Source organism: Mustela lutreola, chromosome 3, assembly GCF_030435805.1.
Source record: "Mustela lutreola isolate mMusLut2 chromosome 3, mMusLut2.pri, whole genome shotgun sequence".
In the NCBI taxonomy this organism is placed as follows: Eukaryota; Metazoa; Chordata; class Mammalia; order Carnivora; family Mustelidae; genus Mustela; species Mustela lutreola.
This window is the reverse complement of record NC_081292.1, coordinates 83,808,687-83,824,650: the sequence shown is the minus strand read 5'-3', so window position 1 is coordinate 83,824,650 and position 15,964 is coordinate 83,808,687.

The following is a 15,964-nucleotide window of genomic DNA, read 5'->3' as shown; positions in this document are numbered from 1 at the left end:
GTCTTTACCTCCAATCAGTACCCCTTTCCTAGAGATTATTTTCCTAGGCTTCTAGAAGCTCTTTTATTATTGTTGTTGGAATCTGCCTGACATCAGGCTTTATGCACTCTGACTTAATTTTTACATTACATCCTTTATTTTGTGTAGCACTTAAAGAAGTCTCCCTCACACCATCTTCAATCACAAAAGTGACAAATACTTTTATTATCTATCTAAGTGATCTTGAGAAATACATTTAACAGCTCAGGTCTCAGTTTCCTCATCTTTAAAGTTGGGGGAGGAATCCGACATCAAACAATGTAATACAGTTGAGGAATGGAATTTTGTACAATAATTTTCTAGATATTTTACATTTTGATGCATATTTTCCAAAGTTTTTGAGATTAAAACAAAGACTTCAGCATAATTTTTTATTATGTTATGTTAGTCACCACACAGTAGTACTTTATTAGTTTTTGATGTAGTGTTCCATAATTCATTGCTTGCATATAACACCCAGTGTTATAACATAATACTTGCATATAACACTCAGTGCATTTATTTTAAAAGAATAATTCTTCTTTAAAAGAGATTTAATTCCAAATCTCTGAATTGCATCAAATATGGGAGCATTCTTTTTGGTTTGTTTTCTCCATAATGTATGACAACAGCTTTTCCTGAGTTCACCATTACGTCTGTTACCAGAGCTGTCAACAGAGCTCCAACTGTAAACTGGTTAAAATGGAAAATCTTTCCCACATTTCTTCCTTTTTTCTCCTTAGGCCACTTCAATTTTGTGACCCAGAAGACTAGCCAGTATAGAGATGATATTTCAAATAGTCAAAGTGCAAAAATTGCAAATGCTTACCTGGGATATCACAATAATAATGTATGAGTAGCTGGTGCCACCAGATGAGCTGATGTGTCAGAAAGAGGAAGGCACAGACGCAAGCATTCTTTATGTACACATTTCTGATGAGGCTGTGAAACAGTTTAGATAATGTGCATCTTTCCTTGCATAATATAGTGGCACCGTTTGAAAATAAGGTGATAATTGGATACTTACTTTTGAAATAATGTATTTGCAGAACTCCCCAAGGTAGTATGTACATAAACACAAGGCTTGTTTTCCATCCCAACTACTTCTAATTGCACTCATTTGCTAATGAAAGGTAGGAAACACCAGTGAAAGAGTTTTGTTAGTTTATGAATGTGGAATGTGCCAGTTTTTTTAAGTTGTATTTAGCAACTGCAAACTGATTCTCTGATGGTTTCACATGGGTAAAGCAAATTTTTATCTGAATCGTTCTGTCCCCAGAGAACAGCATCAATACTATGTTGCTAATTTAAGTACCAAATGAGATTTATGCAAAACTCATCTGTATAGAAATTTAATGATTTTAGGGTGTCATTATTTCTAATTCTTGGTATTATTTGTTATTCTGGTAGATGGAAAAATAACTGCCTAACCACACATGCTTTCCTTCAAGATTGACTTTTTCCAAAGTAATCAAGAAGTGTATCATATTGCAATATAGCCTATTCTTAAGTGCATTATTAAAGTAACATTCTTCTAAATCATCCTGGGAGCACCCTGCTTTCAAACTTTCTAGCTAATGAGTATTATACCAAATTATTCCTTTAGAACAGTGATCTATTAATGGTGAAAACTAGAGGAGGACAGAGTACCCTAAGGCCATCAGGGAGGTCTTGTCCAAACTCATTGCAATTGGATATAAATGACATGGTTGGGTAGTGCTAAAAAAATAAACTAAGACATATTAAAATTTTAAGTGTTTATTTGAGAAAAATCACTTTGAACCGGGTAATGCCAAACTGGAAGTGGTTAGGAGGACTCCACCAGTAGAAGGTAGAGGGAAGATTTATATAAATAAAGTGTGGAAGCAAAGAAAGGAAATTATTTGCTTGGTTAGGTTCAAATGCCATTGGCTGCTTGTCATGGGTTGTCCTTAGTGCTTTGATTTTGTAACCCTGAGGCATTTATAGGCTTAAATTTTGGCCTCCAGGGCATTAGAGCAACTTCTGTCTAATGGACTCCCTGCTTAATTAATTGAACAGTAACTCCAATAGTTTCCAAGTGGTTGCGACAAACAGTAAGATAGATTTCCAAAGACTGAGTGAGGCTTGAAACTTCAAATGGTGAATTTCTAGGGTTTTTGCATTTTTCCCCGTGGGATATATATTATATTTCACAATAAAACTTTGGGAGCAAAATAAATAATACATTCTAGGCATCAGTTCTGTGGTTGAATCCAACCATCGTTCTACCCTTCACCCAGTTTCTCCATTTTTTTAAAATCCTTTTTTCTTCTTTATTCTTTCTTTCCCCTCTTTCCATATATGTTCTCTACTTCTTTCTTCCTCTCCTTTCTTTTTCTTCCCTCTCTCTTTCTCCTTTTCCTTCCTCTCTCTGATTTCGTTTTTCCATTTGATATGTGGGCTTGCACCACAGTATGGAATTTAATAAGAGGTGGAGAAATAAAAAAAAACAAGACATGCTGTCAGATCATGCCTCTCGTTAACCACAGGGGGATTTCTCATATGTTTTTCTCTTTTCCTGTAGGCACCTAGTGAATTTTATTTTCTTTTCTTATTTTACTTTATTTATAGAGGTGCTCTGCAGTAAAATCAAGCACTAACAGACAAATGAACTAGGGAAATACTCTCTTGTATATCCCTTTTTAATTAATCATAATTTTCATGAACATGCTTAAATCTTTGAAAAGCTAGCACCAAAGGTGGATGGTATTCCAGATGGGTGTACTTTAAACTTACTTGACATTGAGGTTTTTCCCCCCTATATAATTCTTTGGAATATTCCAAAGAAATACTTTCAGAAAATGTCACTGTATTTCAGTCTCCTGGAACAATGGAATAATCCTGGAGAACAATGGAACAAAGATCTATCCATTCTGACCCTTAATCCAAGAAAAGGAACACATTACAGTACAAGGTTTGTACAAGGTTCCTGAGTTTTCTAGAAGTTTGAATTTGTTTTTCCAATCAAGCTGAAATTCTGTTTCCTAAAGAGTTTATTTAGCTCCTGCTATAATTTTTGGTCTACTTGTCCTAAATCTCTATAAACTTTTTTTTTCCACATGGAAATTATTCAGGCATATAAAAGCTATTTATTTAATCATTTCACTGAATGAACTCTACGCTTAGCAAAACATCACTGATTCTTCATCTCTACTACATATGGCATAGTTTAAAATTTTCACCACATTTTGTCACTTTCTATGTATGCCTACATTATTTTTATAAATATATATTTTCTCCATTTGTAACTATTTTAAGGTAATCTATCAATTCAATTAAAGAAATGTTTATTGAGTGCCTTCTAGATAAGAGGCAGCCCACTAAATTTAGAAGCTCACAAATATAAACATAGAATGACATATGAGTACACAATTTATAATCTTTGCTGAGCAAAGATGAGAGCAGCATTTAACACTCTTACCTACTCTAGTGCATCTTTCCTCTAATGTGTTTGTCTACTAAAGAACACAAAGAACAAAGATGTACACTCTACATATTTTTGCAGTAAGAGTTCTAGATTAAAATTAGATTCAACAATTACTTGAGATTCAGGAGGTAAAAGTGAAAAGAAGCCCCTCTTCTGCCTTCTTCTGCTGTTTGTAGCTGTAGAGCAGGGTTATGTAGACTCCTTTTCTGTATGTTTGTTGTCTTCCTTTGCTTTTCTTTTTCTGCCATGGTATTCAAGGATCTAGTTTCTCATTGCAGGCTAACAGGAAGGAAATAGTGATACTCAGCTTTCCTTTTTTTCTTTTAGTGATTTTATTTGTTTATTTCAGAGACAGAAAGAGAGCATAAGTGGTGGGTGGAACAGAGGGAGAAGCAGACTCCCTGCTGGACATGGAGTCCAACACAGGGTTCAATCCCAGAATTCTGGGATCATGACTTGAGTGGAAGGCAGATGCTTAATGGACTGAACCACCCAGGCATCCCTATACTTAGATTTTCTTTCTTCCTTCCTTCCTTCCTTCCTTCCTGCTTGCTTGCTTTCTTTCTTTCTTTCTTTCTTTCTTTCTTTCTTTCTTTCTTGTCAGATAGAGACTGCACAAGCAAGGGGAGCAGCAATCAGAGGTTCTCTGCTTGCTGAGCAAGGAGCCCAATGTGGGACTTGATCCCAGGACACTGAGATCATGACCTGAGCCAAAGACAGACACCTAACCAACTAAGCCACCCAGGCACCACCTGTACTCAGATTTTCAATGCTTTAGTGATAGAGAAGAACATGTGTCTGAATTATGAAAAAGTTGCCTCATTCTCATTTCTGATCCTTGGAGTTCAATTATAGTATTGTGTTCTTGATTTCAATGTCTCCAGTAGTGACTTCCAGTCTCCTCAGCTTCACACAAGTGCCATAGGTAGTTCTTCTGATGAATTAGTTTTGGAAAACTTTCTCATCCAGCCTAAAACTGGTCACACATTTCTTCCAAAGATTTTGTAAGCACTAATGTATTAAATTATTTCTTGCTTAAAATACCTAGAGTGAATATTTTTTCTGACACAAAATTTGAATTAATAAGGTATTTGCTACCAGAAGCAGTTAATGTCCAAAACCTAGAATGAAGGAAATGTGAGGTGGTGATCCAACTAAAAATGAGATAAAGACAGTGAAGATTTATATGGTGTTGAATAATTAGAATCCAATGGTCCAAGATGCATGGTGGAAAATGAAACTCAAATTGTTGCAATTGCTTTTTTTTTTCCAGAATAAATCACATTTGAAAATAAGAATTTAAGAAATCAATATACTGCTAGATTAGAAATGGAATCTATCAATCTTCAGGTTGGCCTCAGTTTAACTTTGGAGAGTTTAAAAAGAAGAATGATATGCTCATGAATCAGGCAGCATAGTAGTGTGGATGCAGGTTATGTAAAGACTCAACAGCATTGACTTTCTGGACCTAAGGATATCTAGCTAATGTGACTATGATTGCCCAAATTGTCAAGTGATGAGACCAATGTTGAGACCCCAATATGGAATATCCTGAAGGAAGCGGAGTACACTTTTTCTGTATCTGGAATTACCTTCAATGCTCACTATGGTCCACTACAATCCATAGATATCCTGAATGCTTTGTCCATCACCACAGTGTTTCACACATTATTAACTCTGTTCTGTAGACTTACATTTACAGAAGAAGAAATGAATTTGTGGGTTCATATCCATTAGATACATTGTTTCCTATGTTTTGGGATCTTATGGAATGATGGAATGGAATATTTAAAACTCAGTTTTGTCATCAGGTTGTACCTTCTGAGATTAGGGCTTCATTCTACAAGTCTCTATGTTTATCTATGCCAAGGAAGCACAGGACCATACATAGATATCACCTGAAATTGCATGTCTTCATTCCTCAGCACAGTCCCTAGACACTTAATGTAACTAACCTCTATGTGGTAACAAATTTTACTACTATTTCTGTATGTATTTCCATAAATGAGTACAAAAGGTTCTTACCTTCTCATTTTCAGAGGTGACTTGTGTTTTTCATTAATTTACAAATTGGGAAAGAATAATGTAGGCTAATGCTCAGAATAGATTTCTTTCTAATTTGATTTTACAAAACTCATAATTTCTGCCCAAAAGGGCTTGGAGTAGAATCTATATATTATGAAAACTTGTATGTTACCCTGGAAACTTAATTAAGTGAAATTGTTGCACATAATTTCATGAATTTACTGTTTGTTGTTATTTAATGCAGATCACGTTCCATTCTACCCCAGATGTCTTCTCCAATGTGTTTCTACGGAGGCAGTGTTGGTGCTGAACTGAGTATTACTATGATCCTAGGATTCATTTATCATTTTAGTTATACAAAGATTGTTTTGTCATAATGAAATTTGGATAATATTCATTTTTGAAGCCTTATGTTTTCCAGTACTTTTTCCCTGATTTGATCCTCATAGCAGCTCTGTAATTTAGTTAAATCAGTTATGATTATCCCCATTTTTATCAATAAAGATAATAAAGATTAAAAGATGAAGCAATCTACACAAAATCACACAATTTAATATGATAATTTGGACACTGGCCTTCATCTCTTAATTTCTTGCCTTATGTTTTCTGTTATAATTACAATTCTTCCTTGGAGTACCTGACTTGCTAAGTTATTGCCTCCCCCACACCCTCATGAAGAGAAAAGACAAGGATGTGAAACTAAATAAATGAGGGTACCTGAGTGGCTCAGTCGATTAAGGACTAGCCTTCTGCTTGCGTCAAGATTGAGCTCCCAACTCAATGGGGAGCCTGCTTCTCCCTCTCCTTCTGCCCGCTGCTCCCCCTGCTTGTGCTCTCTCTCTCTCTCTGTTAAATGAATAAATAAATAAATAAAGTGAATAGGTGGTACCACATATTAATGCTTTTCCTACCTTTCACTTCAGAGGCATAGAGCAGCCATGTGTCAGTGTGTTAAATGTGGTGGGAGAAGGGATAGAGAGAAAGAAGGAAGACAGTAATAAAAGAAGAAATGGAGTAGAACAAAAAGTGATGGTGTTTGCAAAATGTTGTCATGGTTGATGTCAGAGAAATTACGGTCTGTGTTTTCTTCTGGGATATTTATGGTTTTAAGTCTCACATTTAGGTCTTTAATTCATTTGGAATTTATTTTTGTATATGGTGTGGAAAAGTGGTCCAGTTTCATCCTTTTGCATATAGTTATCCAGTTTTCTCAGCACCATTTATTGAAGAGACTGTCTTCTCTCCATGGTATACTTAATGGCCAGTGTGTGTGTGTGTGTGTGTGTGTGTGTGTGTGAGAGAGAGAGAGAGAGAGAGAGAGAATGAGAGAGAGAATGAATATCATGCAGCCACTAAAAAGATTAGATCATGCCAATTGTGGCAATATGGATAAGCTTAGAAGGTATTACATGAGCTGAAATAAATAGGACCGAGAAAGACAAATATCATGATATCACTCATTTGTGGAATCTAAAACAATAAATGAAAAAAAAAATCAGAGCTATAAATACAGAAAACAAACTGATGGTTGTAAAAGGGAAAGGACAAGTTGGGCAAAGAGGAGTGGGACATACAGGCTTCCAGTTATGAAATAAAAAGGAATAAAAAGCACATTATAGGAAATATAGTCAGTGGTGTTGTAATAGTGTTGTATGGTAACAGATGGTAGCCACACTTGTAGTAAGCAGAGAATAAGGTGTAGAGAAGCTGAATCACTGTTTTGTACACCTGAATCTAATGTAACATTATGTGTCAACTATATTTAAAAATAATTTTATTTAAAAATTGATAGTGTCTGAAGAGTTTCTTCAGCTGTGTCTGAATGTACTTTAAGTGACAGAGAAAGAAAGAAAAAGTTTATGTGAAATATTATCTTTTCAAATATACATATTTAGCACTTATAAGACTTGATGTAATTTTAGGCTAAGAACATTCCTTCTAAAATAACATTGTGAAAATTAAAGAAAAAATCTCATATTTAAAATTAATACAGAGTTAATTCCCCAGTTTCCAAGATTTAATCAATATGAAGGCATTAAATATATCAAGTCATAAAATGAACTCTTTTCTCAACACAACTGTGGTTGTAATCTGAACTTTTAAATATGCCTCCTTACATACTTGATTCTCTCTCTTTTTTAAATTTTTTATTTTAATTTATACACTCAACATTTTTCTTCAGACATTATAAGTATTTGGTTAAATCAATTAAGTTCAACAAATGCTTATTGAAAGTTTACCATTACACACACACACACGCAAAACAAAAGTCTGTAGAATAAAAAAGACCATCATAGACTAAATATTTGTTAAGATTTCATGTATATATCTTTTAGTATATATATACATGTATGTATAAATGTGGCATATGTGTTATATGTGATATATATTATTCTTTTGCCTTGTCAGTTATTAAATTTCATATTTAAAATTCACCAGAAAAGCTATTTTCTTTTATTATATTCTCACTGGTGTTATTGGTATGGTATAAATACTTGCTTTTCTTTTTTTATTTTATTTTATTTTATTTCTTTTCAGTGCACTACACCAAGTGCTCCATGCATTGCATGCCTTCCATAATACTCACCACCAGTCTCACCCATCCCCTCACTGCCCTTCCCTCCAAGACCCTCAGTTTGTTTCTCAGAGTCCACAGTCTCTCATGGTTTGTCTCCCTCTCTGGTTTCCACCATCTCACTTCTCTCCATCTCCCAATGTCCTCTGTGTTATTCCTTATGCTCCACAAGTAAGTGAAATCATATGATAACTCTCTCTGCTTGACTTATTTCACTCAGCATAATCTCTTCCAGTCCCGTCCATGTTGATATAAAGTTCAGTATTCATCCTTTCTGATGGAGGCTTAATGCTCTATTGTATATGTGGACCATATCTTCTTTATCCATTCATCTGTTGAAGGCCATGTTGGTTCTTTCCACATTTTGGCAATTGTGGCCATTGCTGCTATGAACATTGAGGTACAGATGGCCTTTTTTTTTTTTTTTCCACTACATCTGTATCTTTAGGGTAAACACCCAGTAGTGCAATTGTAGGGTCATAGGGTACCTCTGTTTTTAATTTCTTAAAGGAATCTCAACACTGTTTTCCAAAGTGACTGCAACAACTTGCATTCCCACCAACAGTATAAGAGGGTTCCCCTTTCTCCACATTCCTACAACACTTGATGTTTACTGTCTTGTTAATTTTTGCCATTCCAACTGGTATAAGGTGGTATCTCACTGTGGTTTTGATTTGAATCTCTCTAATGGCTAATGATGATGCACATCTTTTCAAGTGCCTGTTAGTCATTTGTATGCCTTCTTTGGAGAAGTGTCTGTTCATGTCTTCTGCCCATTTTTTGATGTGATTGTCTACTTTGTATGTGTTAAATTTGAGTTCTTTATAGATCTTGAATATCAGCCCTTTGTCTGTACTGTCATTTGAGAATATCTTCTCCCATTTCATGGGTTACCTGTTTGTTTTATTGACTGTTTCCTTTGCTGTGTAGAAGCTTTTGATCTTGATGAAGTCCCAAAAGTTCATTTTCACTTTTGTTTCCTTTGCCTTTGGAGACATATCTTGAAAGAAGTTGCTTTGGCCAGTGTCGAAGAGGTTACTACCTATGTTCTCCTCTACAATTTTGATAGATTCCTGCCTCACATTGAGATCCTTTATCCATGTCAACTTTATCATTGTGTATTGTGTAAGAGAATTGTCGAGTTTCATTCTTATACATATAGCTGTCCAATTTTCCTAGTACTATTTATTGAAGGGATTGTCTTTTTTCCCAATGTGTGTGTGTGCATATATATATATATATATATATATATATATATATATATATGCTTTTCTCCTGCTTTATCTAAGATTATTTGACCATAGAGTTGAGGGTCCATATCTGGGTTCTCAACTCTGTTCCACTGGTCTATGTGTCTGTTTTTGTGCCAGTACCATGCTCTCTTGGTGATCATAGCTTTGTAGTAAACCTTCAAATCAGGCAATATGATGCTCCCAGTTTTGTTTTTCTTTTTCAACATTTCCTTAGCAATGTTGGGTCTCTTCTGGTTCCATACAAACTTTAGGATAGTTTATTCTAGCTCTTTGAAAAATGCTGGTGAAATTTTGATCAGGATGGCATTGAAAGTGTAGATTGCTCTAGGCAGTATAGACATTTTAACAATGTTTATTCTTCCAATCCATGAGCATGGAATGTTCTTCCATCATTTTGTGTCTTTTTCAATTTCTTTAATGAATGTTCAGTAGTACCTCATGTGGATCATTTACCTCTTTAAGGTGTAAAGAGAGCTGGTGTATTTTGTTTTGTTTTGTTTTGTTTTGTTTTCCAGTTTTTTTGAGGGAGACTTGGATGACTAGGTACTTCCCCCTTTAGGACTGCCTTTGCTCTATCCCATAGGTTTTGGACAGAAGTGTCTTCATTCTCATTGGTTTCCATGAATTATTTAAGTTCTTCATTGATTTTCTGGTTGATCCAAACATTCTCAAACAAGGTGATCTTTAGCTTCCAAGTGTTTGAATTTCTTCCAAACTTTTTTCTTGTTGTTGAGTTCCAGGTTCAAATCATTGTGGTCTGAGAATATGGAGGAGACAATCTCAATCTTCTCGTATTGGTAGAGCCCTGATTTGTGACCCAGTATATGGTCTATTCTGGAGAATGTTCCATGTGCACTAGAGAAGAATGAATATTCTATTGTTTTAGGGTGGAGTGTTCTGTATATATCTATGAGGTCCATCTAGTACAATGTGTCATTAAATGATTTTTTTTTCTTTATTGATTTTATGCTTAGATGATCTCCTGTTACTGAGAGTGGCATCTTAATATCCCCTACTATTAATGTATTCATATCAATATGACTCTCTATCTTTTTTTTAAGATTTTATTTATTTATTTGACAGAGAGATCACAAGTAGGCAGAGAGGCAGGCAGAGAGAGAGGAGGAAGCAGGCTCCCTGCTAAGCAGAGAGCCTGATGAGGGGCTCGCTCCCAGGACCCTGGGATCATGACCTGAGCTGAAGGCAGAGGCTTTAACCCACTGAGCCACCCAGGCACCCCAATATGACTCTTTATCTTGATTAATAGTTGTCTTATGTAGTTGGATGATACTGTATTGGGGTCATAAATATTTAAAATTGTTAGATCTTCTTATAGGATAGACACTTTAAGAATGATGTAGTGTCCTTTTTTTATCTCTGACTACAGTCTTTAGTTTAAAATCTAATTTGTCTGATATGATAATTGTTACCCAGCTTTCATTTGTGGCCCATTGACATGGAAGATTGTTCTCTATCCCTTCACTTTCAGTCTGGATGTAACCTCAGGTTCAAAATGGGTCTCTTTTACACAGCATATGGATGGGTCCAGTCATTTTATCGGACCTGCAACCCTGTGCTTTTTTATGGGAGCATTTGGGCCATTCACATTGAGAGTGATTATTGAAAGATATATTTTTATCAATATCATGCTGGCTGTGAAGTCCTTGTTTCTATAGATTGTCTCTGTATATTTCTGTTCTATGATGCTCTGTTCTTTCTTCTTTTATAGAACTCCCCTTAGTAATTATTGTAGTCCCAGGTTCCACGTACACTCGAGAAGAATGAGTATTCTGTTGTTTTAGGGTGGATGTTCTGTATATATCTATGAGGTCCATCTGGTCCAATGTGTCATTCAATGCTCTTGTTTCTTTATTGATTTTCTGCTTGGATGATCAGTCTATTACTGAGAGTGGCATGTTAAGCTCTCCTACTATTAATGTATTCATATCAATATGACTCTTTATCTTTTTTTTTAAAGATTTTATTTATTTATTTGACAGACAGAGATCACAAGTAGGCAGAGAGGCAGGAAGAGAGAGAGGAGGAAGCAGGCTCCCTGCTGAGCAGAGCCTGATGTGGGACTCGATCCCAGGACCCTGAGATCATGACCTGAGCCGAAGGCAGTGGCTTAACCCACTGAGCCACCCAGGCTCCCCAATATGACTCTTTATCTTGATTAACAATTTTCTTATATAATTGGCTGTTCCACATATTGGGGGCATAAATATTTACAATTGTTAGATCTTCTTGGTGGATAGTCCCTTTAGCAATGATGTAGTGTCCTTCTGTATCTCTGACTACAGTCTTTAGTTTAAAATCTAATTTATCTGATCTGAGAATTGCTACCCCAGTCTTCTTTTGAGGCTCATTGTCATGAAAGATGTTCCTCCATCTTTTCACTTTCAGTCTGGGTGTATCCTTAGGTTCAAATGGGTCTCTTGTAGACAACATATTGATGAGTCTTGTCATTTTATCCAATTTGCAACTCTGTGTTGTTTAATGGGTGCATTTAGGCCATTCATGTTGAGAGTGATTATTGAGAGATAGGTGTTTATTGACATCACGTTACCTGTGAAGTCCTTGTTTCTATAGATTGTCTCCTTATATTTCTGTTCAATGATATTCTTGGATTTTTCATCTTTTATATAACCCCCCTTAATATTTCTTGCAGTGTCGGCTTGGTGGTCACATACTCTTTTAAACCTTGCTGGTCTTGGAAGCTCTTTATTTCTCCATCCATTTTGAATGCAAGCCTTGCTGGATAAAGTATTCTTGGCTGCATGTTCTCAATTATTACCCTGAATATGTCTTGGCAGCCCTTTCTGGCTTTCCAGGTTTCTGTGGACAAGTCTGCTATTATTTTGATGGACCTACCTCTGTATGTAAGGAATCTCTTCCCCCAAGCTGCCCTCAAGAGCTCCTGTCTTAAATTATGATTCAACAGTTTCACAATCAGATGTCTTGTTGTCTTTCTAGATTCTATGATCTTTGGGCGTGATATTTCTGCCTCTGGGACATGAATGCTGATCCCATTCCCCAGATTGGGAAAATTTTCATGGATAATTTGTTCAACTATATTTTCTAGTCTTCTTTCTTTCTACTCTCCCTCAGGGATCCCAATAATTCTGATGTTGGTATGTTTTATGATGTCATTTATTTCCCTAATTCTGTTTTCATAGTTTTTAAGCTGTTTGTTCCATGCCTCCTCTTGATCCTTTTTCTCCATCATTTTGTCCTCTAGACCACTAATTCTATCCTCTGTCTGGGTTGTCCTAGCTGTTAGAGAGTTTAAATTAGATTGGATCTCATTAATAACATTTTAAACTTCTTCCCAGGCAGCTTTCACTTCTGCCCCAATCAATTCCATGTTGTCATTAATGGTTTTCTCCAACCTAACCATTGTCTGGATAATTGTCACCCTGAATTCCCTTTCCAACCTACTGTTGATGTCCATATCTATTGGAGAGGGCACAACCCCTGGATTTTTCCCCTGTTGGGCATTCCTCCTCCTAGTCATTTTGGTGAGAGGTGGTTGCAGGGATGTGTAGCTGAATAATCAACTGTGATCCAGGCAAACTGTTCCCTGGAACACTTCTGAGCAATTGGAAGTCACCACCAAAAATAAAGAAAAAAGAAAAAATAGACAGGAAAAAAGAGAGAGAGAGAGAGAGAAAAGACCCAGCCAGAATGGGCCCCAAAGGTAAGATTTATAAGGTATATACAAACAAAAACGGACAAACAAAAAGACAGAAAATAGTAAATGACAAGAAAAAAAAAAAGAACCTATCCAAAATGAACCCAAGAATAAGATTTATATAATACCAGAATGAAAACAAATACACAGAAATATTGACAGAAGAAAAAGATGTGAGGGGGGTTGTAAATGCTCAATGTGGGCAAGGAAGGTTATTTTGATTCTTCCTGGGTATATCTTGATATCTTTGTTAAAGGACTCAACTTTCCAGAGATAAAGGGAGATTAAAATTGGTTTATATATAAGGGTGGTATTGATTAGGGAAAGAGGATTACTTTGAAGCTAGTATCTATATGTATATTTAAAAAAAGAAAAGAAAAAGAAAAACAGGTATATGTATGGAAAAGTTCAAGTTAAAAGGCTATCATGGAATATGTTGTGTTAAACCTCTAGTTATAACAGTAAGCAGGTTCAAAAATATTAAAAAATAACACAAATAGTGAGAACAAACTAAAAATAAAAGTTGTATCTATGAAATATACAGGTTTTAGAGCAATTCTGCAGCTTAATATCTTGTTTTCCCCATGATATTGGGGTTTTACAGTTTTATAGGGATCCTGTGGTGCTTGTCCTCTCCTTCTTTTGGATGACTTCCTGGGGGAGGGGACTGCCACATTGTTTTTCAAGCAGTCTTGCTTGGCTTGAATCCTTCTTCTCTTTATCAAGGGGTTAGGGTCTGTGGAAACCAGTTTCTCAGGCTTTTCTCTGGAGGTTTTTTTGTTTTTTGTTTTTTGTTTTTAACACCCCCCCCCCCCTTGGCAGCTTTTTGTGGCCTTTTGTGGACTTTTGGAGAATAAGAGGAAAGCAAACTGCACCCAGACCTCCATCTCAGAGAGAAGCCTCCATCTGCTCCCCTCTATGTGTTTCCACTATAGCACTGAGGCTGGGAGAGTCCAGACCATCCACTGGTTCTAGAGACTGCTGGTTAGCTCCAGGATGGAGCTTTCTCAGGGATGAAGGAGAGCAAGTCAGTCCCTGGTCACGCAGTGCACAAAAGTTCTAGGGAGTGCAGGCTAGTGCTGTTATCAGACTCCTTCATGCCAGACTGGAGTGGCCATGATGCAAGCCATGTAAACCCAGGTGTTCAGCTGCACTCCCTCTGGCTCAGATGGTCACCAGTGGTTGCCATGCTGGGTCTGTGGATTTAGGCCTGTGCCCATGTCCACCCCCCCCAACTCCACCAGTTACCCTTTAAGATCTTTTGCTCTTTTTGAGTGCTTTTAACTAGACTCCAAGATAATGTTGATCCCCAATTGCAGGGATCCCCCATATTGGGGTATTACTTTCCAGTGGGTCACTTCTGGTGGCTGCCTCCCCCTTCTGTTTATCCTCTGATATCAGTCCCATTATTCCCAGTATGTTTTACCTCCTGACTGGTGTCTTCTGCTCCCGTAGAGATCTAGAAGTGTATAATCCTACATATCAGGCTGATTTCATGGGTGTTCAGACTGTTCTGGTAGATAATTAGCTCACTTAAGGGGACCAAATGAAACAGGGTCTCCTACTTCTCCACCATCCTGCCCCCCATCTCAATATTTGTTTTTCTCTTATGATTTCTTGATTTTTTTCAGTCATTTCTGATTTTATTCAGGTCTTCCAGCTCTATAATTTTCCTCTTCATTTATAAACATCTCAGTGAATACCTTCATATTATTGTGTGTATTTTTTGTTGTTGTTGTTGTTCTACATTATAAGTGGTGGTATTTGAGTTAAAGTATTAGTTTGAGACAAAGCATAGCCCCTCAGACAGGATTTCAAAGAATGATATTAATTTAGAGTATTTACTCTGGTTCACAGAGTAAATTGCTCCAAATAGAGTTAAGCAGTACTTGGCCTCTGATTCAGGATCACATAGAGCACAAAATGCTCTATTTCCAAAAGAGAGATGAGAAGACAGAAAAGCCATGTGTTTGCGCTTGCTTGGTCTATATTTAGGAAAATCTATATAGAGAGCACATTAAAGTGGGGGGGTAGGCTGTGTAATCCTAATAACTGAAATTGCTAGATGCCCTGCACCCCAGGTATCTTTCTGGGGATGGGCACTCCTGCTATGTCAGCACACCGTTTCCTCCAGACAATGCTGCAAACACATTGATGCACATTTTGTACAATTTTCTTTTCTGTTTATTTACTTCTTGTGTATGTGTTTTTAGCCCCATGTTATTATCCTTCAACAGAAAATTGAAATGCCATAAGACCTAACTTTCTTAGTCATTTTTAATCCTGCCTTGCTGAGATTAAAACTATGTTTTTGAATCATAAATCACTAGACATGATTTTATCTCCCAGTAGATTTATATTTAACCTATGAAATTGATCCCCCCAAAATCTTGTTTCCATACTTTTATTAATTTTGGCTAAATGGTTGCAAGTCCAAAGGCAGTGAGATATTAGCTCCCTCTCACACAGAGTGGAAATAAACCACAAAAGCACTTCATAACCTTCCATTATCTATTGAACCAGACTGCCCTTGTTATGTTGGCAAGCAAAGGTAGCTCTTGCATATGCACTAATTTTTTACAAAACTATTTTAAAAACTGATTTGAAATTCTATGTTTTTTTTTCTGTGGTTAATTTATGCTTTATTTCACAGTTTAAGAAAGTGTAAATAAATTTTGAAAATCCTTTGGTGTTTGAAAATGCATTACTGAGAGAACACTAATTAGTAGAATTGCTATAGATTGTTTTTCCAAGGTGAGCACTTGACAACTGCCTGTTACCTGCACTCTATCAGCTGGCTTTTGAGAATATAATATAGCATACGGAGTCACAGTTCAGGTACTGCAGTGAAATTACATAAAACTGAGTAACCAAAAACTATCATTTTCCTTCTAAGACTGATTTACTATAATGCAGAGATTAAAAGATTTTGAAGCAAGATAAAATGGATT